Source organism: Pleurodeles waltl, chromosome 5 (assembly GCF_031143425.1).
Source record: "Pleurodeles waltl isolate 20211129_DDA chromosome 5, aPleWal1.hap1.20221129, whole genome shotgun sequence".
NCBI lineage: Eukaryota > Metazoa > Chordata > Amphibia > Caudata > Salamandridae > Pleurodeles > Pleurodeles waltl.
In genome coordinates this window covers 73,899,217-73,910,368 of record NC_090444.1, presented here as the reverse complement: position 1 = coordinate 73,910,368, position 11,152 = coordinate 73,899,217, and the positions used below count along the sequence as shown (strand labels likewise).

General features: G+C 49.2%; 1 protein-coding gene across 7 annotated transcripts in view; it reads left to right on the top strand.

The window, feature by feature from the left end:
- The first annotated feature begins 869 nt into the window (after positions 1 to 869).
- LOC138295361 (sterile alpha motif domain-containing protein 12-like) overlaps positions 870 to 11,152 on the top strand; it is an 88,860-nt gene continuing 78,577 nt past the window's right edge. For 2 of the 7 annotated variants that reach the window (XR_011203577.1, XM_069233601.1), the window contains exon 1: positions 870 to 1,099. The gene's annotated coding sequence lies outside the window, so the exon portion shown is untranslated. Of the gene's footprint in view, positions 1,100 to 2,980; positions 3,279 to 11,152 lie in introns of those variants that run through there. The other 5 variants (XR_011203579.1, XM_069233602.1, XM_069233600.1 and 2 more) reach the window with 5 other exon arrangements.

Genomic DNA, 11,152 nt, shown 5'->3' with positions numbered 1-11,152 from the left:
CTCTATGCCATGCCACTCTATGACACCCAACTCTACTCCACTCTTCAAGACTGTACTCTACTACAGCACTCCTCTCTATGGCAGTCCACTCTAGGACAACCTACTCCGCTCTACGCCACACAACGCTAATCTGCTCCTTTCTATAGAACTCTCTCTACGCCACTGCATGCAACTTTACTATACTCTATTCTATGACACACTGCTCTACTCTAGTCCTCTTCACTACTCCACTCTAGGCCACTCCACTCTACGCCACTCTATGAAACGCCACTCCAAGAGACTCTTCAAGACTCTAATCCACTCTATGCTGTTGCATTCTACTACAGCACTCCTGTCTATGGAACTCCACTCTAAGACAACCTACTCCACTCTATGCCACACTACAACACTCTGCTCCTTTCTACACAACTCCCTATTACTTTACTCCAATCTATGGCACCCGACGCCACTGCACTCTCCTCTATGCCACTAACGTTTAGCCAATCTGAACAGCAGCCACGCTGGTGTACAACATGGCTAAAGCACATTGGCAAAGCCAAGTGCCCTTATGTAGGCGAGACCCACTGGCCTTGCCAATGCTTGTCAATAACACGCTTTGACCACAGAAATAAATGGGGGAAACGCGCCGGTGTCTGCCGGTGATAGCGCTGCGAGTGAGTGCCTGGAGGCTGTGTGGTGCTCGGCAGAGGAGGGAGGGCCCGCATTCTCCCGGGGCGAGGCAGCGCTGCCCAGACATGCAAGGGGCAGGCCGCCTGGTACAGGCAGGCTGGCAGAGGAGGGGTGGGCCAGGAATGCACGGCAGCTGGGGGGCAGAGAGGGTGGGGTAATGGAGGGGTGAGGGAAGTGGGGGGGGGAGGGGGGCTGTCACTTCTTCAGCACCACGTGGACAGGAAAGCCGAGACTTCCCGTGAACCCCAGGAGGATGGACCTCGCAGGCCGCGGAGGAGGGTGCATCACGTGCAGTGCAGGGCAGACACCTCCATTGCAGTATAAAGCGCATAGAAGCCACCCCGCAGCGCTGCGTCCTGCGAGCCTACGTCACTCACAGTGCATAGGATAAAGCAGGGATCGCGGACGTGTCAACAGAAGAACACCCCAGGTATGTCCAGGCTCCGAGCGATAAACCCCCAGCCATGTCCCTGCAGGGTAAAACCGGGGTGACCTACACCGCTTCTTACATTACTCATATCAGGGGTACTCGCGACGCTTCCCTTGCCAGGTAGGCGTAAAGTACCACTGTTGTAAAGAACACTAGGGTGGAGGGGACCCACTCGCTGATTTTTCTAACCTTAAGTGCTTATTATTCTCAATGAGTAATTACGTCATTTCCGCGTTGGTAAATGTTCCATGTTTCCAAATTAACTCTAGGATCCCTTTAGTCTCTCAGGTAAAATATTGTCTCCGCCGTCCTGTCTTCTGTCGCCCACTTGTTGGGGTGGCTGGTGCCCTTTCGCACACATTTGTCACTTAAGTGTGCATATATGGACCGTCCGAAACGGATTTACTAATGTGAGAAAAACAGTAATAGTGGCAACTGAGCGTGTGTACCACGCTTGAAGTGGGTCTGAGGGCACACCCACGCCTGCCATTTAAGAGATAACTTAAAAACTTAAGCGTTGGTACCTCCGCACACACAGAAGTTCCTTTCCCTCTGAACGGCGTCAGTGTTTGAACTTTTGTGAATATGGTGTAAATTACCTAACAAGCTGCATCTATTTACGGCCCTAATTTAGTCATACGTCAGTCCCAGTGTCTTTAAAGGTAGTCACTTTAAATATGACTGCAGATATAGCTCAAATATATACACCAAACACAGACGTGGTTTGCCCTGTTTGAGACCACCTGCTGAGTTGACTTTTCTGAAAGAGGTCGCACTGGAGGAGAAGGTATCGTGAGAATATTACCGCTGTGTGGAAAGTTCCAAAGGCATCCTCACAGGTCACGAGACGATCTAAGGCTCGGAGGTGGTGCTATCAGTAAAGGGACTGACCTACCAGCAGTCCTAAAGAGACCGTAACAGGGCCAAAGATTGGCGCACAGGAATGTCTATAGGTAAAGCGACAGGCTGTAGTATGGGCCTACATTCAGAAAGGTCTACACAGATTAAGGCCCAGGATGGACATAAAGAAAGTTCAAAGACGTGGTAAAGGGCACTAAATGGAAATATAGGAAGTCCGATGACTGTAAAAAGAGACATCGGGTGGAAATAAAGAGTTCCATCAGACTGTAACAGGGCACATGGGGTGGGTGCGGTGGGGTACAGACCTGCCCAGGGCAGCGTGTTCAAGATAAGGACACTTATGGCTGGTGCTAAGTTTGTGTAGAGTGCTGCCAACTTCAGCAGGGACATTTTAAGGATTGTTGGGGCCCTGTTCGGAAGAGCTTTGAATGTATTCTTCAGTTTTAGCTCTTTCCTGCCCTCTTGGTCGCTGCAAAGACACACTCGTCCAAATTGTAAATGTGTCTACATCTAAAATTACTGGATGGTGAACTATGTTTTCGATATTGCAGAACAAAAACAGCTCACTCATATTACTGCAAATAGTCTCTGTGACCCCCATTTCTTAAATGCGAGATCCTGTTGTGATCTAAAATAAACTTTTTATAAATGGATGGTGCATGAAAAATAAACACATTCTCTGCAAAATGTTTGTAATTGACTGTCACACATCACCCACATTAAAAATAAATTAAAGGAAAACGCTATCTTTTTTAGAATTATTCAAGGTCAGCAGGACAAGAATCTCTGCAGAACAGAGCTGGCTCCTTCAGGGGCCCCCTGAAAGACTGGGGCCCGGGGCCACTTTGCCCAGGCCCTAAAACGTCTCCGAGGCGCACAGGACGAACCCAGACGGTGTCATCTGGGCAGTGCAGTCACGGGACTGTTTCCAGTAGATCCCACCCTGAACAAACTCCCAGGATCCCCCGCCCCCCTTCCCGGGCGGAATCTGTGCGTTATTTCCCCTCCTCTCTGCTGGGGAGCCGCAGCCCTCCAACAGGGCCTCATTGTACCAGGGCCCGGGAGGCCCTGCGCTTGTGCCAGCTGCACAGCTCTTCCTGCCCGCACACCTGCCAGGGGAAGCCAGATAGCGCCTTGCACCAAGTGAGCCCCGTCGCTTCTGGGAGCTAATGCTCCTGTGCACATACTGCGCGTGGCGCTGAGCTGCGGGAGCGGAGCTGAATCCTTCACACGAGGACTTGGATGCTTTTATTTCTTCCTCATAGTTCCTGGAAGGAATGTCTGGAGGCTGATTCACCGCAGACCGCACCTTTCGCAGGTAAACGCTCCTTTTCCTGTCTTTTTTGTAAAAGTTTTGTAAAGTTATTAAACTCACTTATTGAGACGTTTCCCACTTATGTACACCTGAGGTGTACGGTGTACCCGAAGGGGGCCCTACAAACCGTTCTATATCAGGAAACGAGTGTAAGGTGGGGGAGGTAAAATTCCTGGTCACACCAGTGGTTGCCTCATATTTTCTCTCGTTCTGGATGCAGAGAAAAGTCCTGGCCCCCCTCCCAAGAGGGATGCACAGCGCAGCCGCAGAAGGACTTCTGTCTGGACTCGACCACCCTAATCTGTCCTGCCGCCTTACGTTATGAACATACTTCAGGAGACCAGAACGTTTTGCTGAGAGTCGTATGTTGGCAAGCCTTGCACTATCTGCTTCACCTAGAAGCGCTCTGAATCACTGACACACTCTTTCATACTCCCAGATAAGCCTGGGCGAAATTTAAATGAAACTAGTGTAACGTGCGTAATTTTGTGACTTTCGTGTTTTGCGCATTACATGAAATTCCCATAGTTAACCCATAATTCTACTTTGTATATTTGAGAAATTACCCGCCGTTTGCTGTAAAAATTTACTCCAGACTCACAGGAATAGCAGAATACGGGTTTTTGCACTATTTTTTTGGGGCGAAATTCGTCCACGCGTAAAAAATTGACATGAGGACGCTTTTCGCGCTGAAATATAGCATGAAACGATAGATTTACATTTTGTATAATTTCGCCAACATTTTGCTTAATTATGCCGAATAAATGATGCAAGTGTTGCACGCACCTACTCATACGCCCTACACCGTAGCCCACTCTTTGTAGTATGAAAATATGTGCCTGCAGCTGACCACTTTATAAGGGCACATGTAGGATGCTGCTCCTTCCATTGACTGGTCCCGGGCCTCTAGTTCCCTCTTCTGCAAGCACTGGCCCGAAAGGCCGCAACTGCGATACTGGCAGCAGCGGCTGTCGCAGTTCTCAAGGGGCAGGGGAGAAGGTGAGCCATAAAATAATATTTTAAAAAAAACGTACCTTCTGCCACCGGCTGCCTCAATCCTCTTCCTGCAATTGTGGTGGTGTCCCAGCATTCCCCGGGACACCACCACAGGCTCCCCAGCAATCCTGGTGCTGCTCTCATGCTATACCTAGCATGAGAGCAGCGTCATGATTGGTCTGAGCTGCTTGTTCTGCCTGCTCATACAGTGCACTGGGGTCTGTGTAGTTTCTGCAACCTGGCTGAGCTGGGTTGGAGAAACCTAATTGTACACTGGCTCCACTTCTCCTCATCCCCCTCCCATGGATCAGCCCCACCCTCCCTGCACCTGTCGGCTGAGACAGCAGCTGAAAAATAAAATTATATTAAAATATCGTTGTTTTTTTCAGCTGCTAGCTCAGTCAGTGGGGTGACGCTCTTTCGCCATTGCAAAGGATCCGTCCTGGGAGGTCTGGTCACTGTGCAGGACCTGTACACCATCCAACATTCCGAATTGTGACTCGCAAATTGCGAGTCGCTCTGACTCGCAATTTGCGGGTTGCAATTCGGAATGTTCCTACATCCGGCCCTATGTTCGTGAGAAGCCTGTGACTGCTCCCATCCGCGTGAGTCAAGTGCAGACCGCTTGTGCTTGACCCAGTATGCTTGGCATTAGTATAATGAGTCCCAGGACATCGGTGGCAGATGGCCCCGGCCACTGCGGTTGGGGCCCAGTAGCACCTGCCTGCCCTGTGGCCCACCACATGGAGTCGTAGACATACATGAAGACTGAAAATGGCAACGAATGACTAATGTCAGCTGCAGACAAACTCAATACTATTACCTGGTACAATATTGACTATTTGTTGTGCCATGATCAAACACTGACCTGTGGCCTAGAACACGTACTCACAGGTGTGATTATCATTCAGATCACTAGTATTCCTCTTACTGAACCTTTGACCTGAAAATTGCACATACATCTCTACAACAGATACCCACTCAGGTTATGATTTACACGTTTATTAGGGCGTTCGGAGCAATGTTTGCTGAAAGGAAATGAAGATCAAAGTCTCAAAAGAAGCACAGCTGTGGCTGTTGGAATGGCTTGTAAATATTAACTTTTCTTGCTGCATTGTTCATGGCCCCACGCGGCTTCAGTTACAGTATCGCTTTTTGCGCTATGAATGAAATAGCGGAAGAACATCACATACCACTTTCCCAGCATAGTCTTACTTCAGTTCTCAAAACACCTGACACAGAGATCCCTGGGACTTCAGTTCAATATGTCCTCAGTGAGGGATCTCTTCTTTGTTGAAGACAGATTAAGCTATGTGCCAGATCTCATGTAACTTGTACAAAGAGGGGCTTTGTATCAGCCCCCTTCAGCCATTAGTTTGTGTGTGTCAGCCCCCCTTCAGCCATTGGATTCTTTGGGACAGCCCTCTTCAGCCATTGTTTTTTTTGGGACTGCCCTGTTCAGTCATTGGTTCTTTGGGACAATCTCCTTCAGCTATTGGTTTCTTTGGGCCGGCCCTCGCCAGTCATTGGTTTCTTTAGGGCTTCGGCCATTGGTTTGTTTGGGTCAGCCTTCTTTAGCCATTGCTTGGTTTGTTTTTAGATACCCAATGTTGATGCAAAAGTTTTTTCATGTTCCATGTTGTCTTTGTCAATTTTTGTTACACTGAACGGACCACAACATGCCGACAATAGGGCTCAACGCCTGACCCTTTCTCGCTCACAACCGTTAGATACAAACACCTCAGTTGGCACATGATTGAGGGTGTATACAGCACAGATGTTCTAAAACTACTTATCATGTCTGTGTCCCATCATCATCAACACGTCATACCAAGTCACATGGATTCTAGGTGTGCATCACTCATGCTTCATACATTCTAATACTGGTACAACCATGCTCTTTCCCCCTGCTTAGACACTCCAGGGATTTCTCACTGTAGCACCCACACTTTACTAACCTGTTGGGGCCCTTATTTCCTGATAGTTAACCTCAAACCTCCCACATCTGGAACTTCCATCATCACCAGTTCCACAGCTCACTAGCCCCAAAGATCTCCACTCAGTGCTTAAAGAGAGGTCTGATCACTGGATGATTACTGAGTCCAAGACCAGCGAGTGAGTAAAAGTTGCAAGCTAGCTATCCCTTTCAAGAGGAAAGGTCAACTGCATCTATAAGGCGAGGTAAGACAGCTGTTTTAGAGGGCTGCATAGTAGTGGCATCAATGTACTGCACAAATCCATAAAAATTGCTTTTATCCAGGTATGGGAAGTGTCCATAGAGAGAATTTTTTTCAAAACCACTTTATTGATTTTACAATTAAAGAGCATGGACTCCAAAGCAAATGGTAACTCCCATCAGGTTAGATCTTCAGGATATTTGGGGTACAATATATAGAGGATGTTTGTCCTACAGCAATCGTCTTAAGACTGTTGACTCTCAGTATAAACAATGTTCCATGATTAACAACAAACAAATGAGTAACAGCTCCGTGTGGAGGGGGGAAAGCACAGTGGGTCCCCCTTGTAGGAGATCAGGTTTACGAAGGCCCCAGAGGGTGGTGTATTCTTCCAGTTGTCCAAGAATGGGAGATGGGGGCATAAGCACCGGGATGCCTGCATATACCTTACCTGGGAGAAAGGGTAGGGCATATGCAATGTCCACTCGTGATTAAGTTGTCTGGCAAAATACCATACCGATATAGTAGTAGTTAGTAGATAGTAGTTTTCGCTACTTAGGTGTCCAGCTGGCGCTTCACTCCGATTTGGCCTGGATTCTTAATGTTACTCTGCTCGTCCGCAGGGTGAAAGCAGACTTGAAAAGATGGCAGCCCCTCCTACTTAACGTAATGGGGCGCATCGCCCTCTATAAAATGATGATTTTTCCAAAATTTCTCTATCTTTTTCAGAACTTTCCGCAATCTATACCCCGGCACTGGTTTAGAGAGATGGACTCTTTGGCGGCATGCTTTCTTTGGCATAACACCACATCGCGATTGGCTTTTACTAAATGCCAGTGAGTGACGTATGCGGGTGAACTGGGCATGACCAATCTGCATCTCTATTACTTGGCGTCCCAAGTCCTGGTTGTAAATGACTGGCTTGGTGGTGGGTGGCTGGACCCGGCTTCAGGGTGGAGCTGTCACTGGGATTTGAAGGGGTGTTGGAGATGCTGTTTGGTGCCCGACTTCCGCAGGCCCTCTCTGAAGTGACCAAGTGGTCTTCCTGAGCTGGCGTTCTGCGCTTAGGCATACCGGATGGGATTTCAAGTTTACGAAGCAGGCACCATTGTGGAGGGGGAGGTGGCTGAGTGAGACAGCCGGTCTAGAGGGGTTTCGGCTATGGGACAAAATAGGTATCTCCCTGTTAGGCGATGTCTGGTCTGGTTACAGGATGCTTTCCTTTCAGGAACCTCAAGCCACATGCGTGCTGTCATACACCCACTTTAACAAATTCCTCCAGTTGAGGCACACACTCAAATCACACATCCCACTGGATACAGTGCTTCCGGGAATTCAGCTCTTTGGAGGCTAAACTTCTGATGGGGACAATGTTGAAGGGTGGTATCTCTCAAATCTACCACACACTGATACACAGTACCCCTGATACACTGATACATCTGTGGGTGCAATGGGAGCAGTGGGTTGGGCAACTAGATGATGAGAATTGGCGAGATGCCTTGAAGGCCTCTCACACTATTGCGATTTATTCCAAACTGAGGCTTGTACAGGTATACTATTTGCATGGTGCTAATTTAGTCCCCAACCGCTTATACAAAGAACACCTACTTCCCGCCCCAGCCTGCTCTAGATGCCTGCATACTCCCCCAGATTTCTACCACATGGTCTGGATGTCTCCAGTCATTGTGAGAGACTGTACGGCTATTGCTGCAGAACTGGCGGAGGTCTTGGAATGGACAGTGGGGTTATCACCCCAAAAAATTCTTCTGAGTATCTTTGAGGATGTTGGGGGCACGAACTGGCAACCAAGTGCTGTTAGGAGTGCCCAACACTGTGGCAAAAAGAAATATAGCTAGTAAGTTGAAATTCTCGCCTCCGCTCTTGCTGTGCCAGTGGTGTAGGGGGTGGACTGGTGTGCTCACCACAAAAACAGGTATACGAAGCTAAAGGCTGTCTAAAAAAACTCGCTGGGATTTGGGGCAAGTGGTGGAACTGTCTTCGATTAGGCCCACTGTAATGTTTATGTCTCAATGTTTCTGTGGTTTGGAATTGATGGTAAGTCTGTAATGATGGCGCCTTATCTTTTAGTGCCAACCAGAGACAGCTGGATGTGATGGTCATTGTATTGTTATGAAACAATAAAATTGGTTATAAAACAAGATGTCTGCAGTTATTGCAGTCCGGTCTATGTATCTTCAGGGTGGGAGGTCAGCATTGTTATCAAGTGATTTATGGCTGGGCACTAGGTGATCCCAAAGGTCGTCTATTGTCCATGCTGTTCTTCTTGTCTGAAGGCAGTACCTTCCTCCTGGGCCTAGTGTTGGAGATCAGCATGCCGTGTCGCTATCGAGGGGGGAGTCTGAGATTGCCAGTGACGGGTAATAGCTCGGTGTGCAAGCAGTAGATCCAGATCCAGGAATTAGGTTGTAAGCTTGGCTATTGTAGGCGGAGAGTAACTCCCAAGAAGTACCATCCAAGGGGACTGTTCATGGCCAATCTGTGAGCCATATAAGTACTGAGAGAACCAACGCCCAGAAGGAGTTGAGCTGCATACAGCCCTATATCATGTGTATCAGGTGTGATGGGTCGACTGACATTGGGGACAAATCGCTGATGTCCTGGGAAATATAGTCTGCAGCCTTTTTGGAGACAGGTAGGCTCTATGGGTATGGGTGTCTGCATTAAATGAAAGTGTACATTATGTAGGATTAGGAATGAGTATTGTAGGGCTGCTTGCCAGTCTTTATTGTTAAATACTAGTTTCAATTCGTCCTCCCAGTTGCGTCGAAGAGCCTGTAAAGACACCTTGGCATGGGCCGGGAAACCTCTATATAGCTAGGTGACCAGGCATCTCCCATGGCCTATAGTATATAGTGTCTGTAGTGCTGTATGTTTTTGGGGTACAGTTCTAGAGTTGTGCCACCACTGAAACATTACCATGTGGACACTGCCATAAAATGAGAAACTCCCTGGTAAAGAGCTCCTTCTGCTCCTTCAAAGCCGGAAAATCTAAGATGAAGCCATCTTCTTATAGGTCCCCTACAGTGGTCAGCCCAGCTTCCTACCACTTGAGGTCATGCAGGGAATTCCAGTAAGGGCATTGCTGGGGCCTAAGCTTTTGTTCTCCTGGTGTAGTGCAACATGTTATGGAGGCAAGTGCACGCTACCTCCAGCAAAGGAGCCATAGGTCGCACCCGGGAACTTTGGGGGGACAACAAATTGCACAGTAAACCCTGTTTGATCTGGTCAACCGCAAGACCTGTCTTGGTCAAGTGATGTCCAGCTAGCCAATACGCAGCCCACTGTAGTTGGACCACATAATAATAGGCCCAGAAATCTGGGGCTCCGAGGTCCCCAGATTTGGGAGGAAAGAGAAGTTTTGTTAGTGCTATGTGGCCCGACCCGTGTTCCAAATCAGTTTAAGAAGGATGGGGTTTAAATCCCAAAACATTTTCCTAGGTATTTGAAGGAGTGTGAGTTCCAGTGGAATGTGGCGATGTCAAACATAAAGTCATTGGGACGGCTTTTGCGTTCCAGTGAGAAAATAAGTGTTTTGGTGGGGTTAACTCAGAGGCTGGAAAGGGTATAAAATATATTCAGTGTTGTTATTAAGGGGGTGAGGTCCATTCAGAACAGCAGCATATCCTCCGCATATAGGGATATGTTGTGTAAATCAGCCCTTAGTGGTATTCCCCGATCCTTTCCAAGCATATGACACTTAATACTCAGGGGTTCAATTGCCAACATGAATAGCAGGGGAGAAAGTGAGCACCCCTGCCGCATGCCCCAGGCAATATCATATGCCTCAGAAATATGGCTGCCAGTTTTATCTCTAGCAATGGGAGAAGAGTATATTAATTGTAACCATCCTATCATCTTGGAACCAAGGGCCTCATTCTGACCCTGGCGGACGGCGGAGGTCGTCCGCCAGGGTACCGCCGCTGAATGACCGCACCGCGGTCAAAAGACCGCGGCGGCCATTCAGACATTTCCTCTGGGCCGGCGGGCGCTCTCCAAAAGAGCGCCCGCCGGCCCAGAGGAAATGCCCCTGCAACGAGGACGCCGGCTCAGAATTGAGCCGGCGTAGTTGCAGGGGTGCGACGGGTGCAGTTGCACCCGTCGCGTATTTCAGTGTCTGCTTAGCAGACACTGAAATACTTTTCGGGGCCCTCTTACGGGGGCCCCTGCCGTGCCCATGCCATTGGCATGGGCACGGCAGGGGCCCCCAGGGGCCCCGCGGCACCCCCTACCGCCATCCTGTTCCTGGCGGGCGAACCGCCAGGAACAGGATGGCGGTAGGGGGTGTCAGAATCCCCCATGGTGGCGCAGCAAGCTGCGCCGCCATGGGGGATTCTAAGGGCAGCGGTAAACCGGCGGGAGACCGCCGGTTTGCCTCTTCTGACCGCGGCCGAACCGCCGCGGTCAGAATGCCCTGCGGGGCACCGCCGGCCTGTCGGCGGTGCTCCCGCCGACCCTGGCCCCGGCGGTCTTAGACCGCCGGGGTCAGAATGACCCCCCAAGTCTGTAGCACAGCAATCAAACATTCCCAAGTAAGTTTTTCAAACACCTCTTTCAGAGTCAATAGAAATACAGACAGAATCCGGCCATGTATGCGCCGCTTGGACCATCACATGGAATAACTGTTGTATAATAAGCAAAGTGCTGCATAGTGGGAAAAACCCATTTTGGTTTGGATGGATAAGT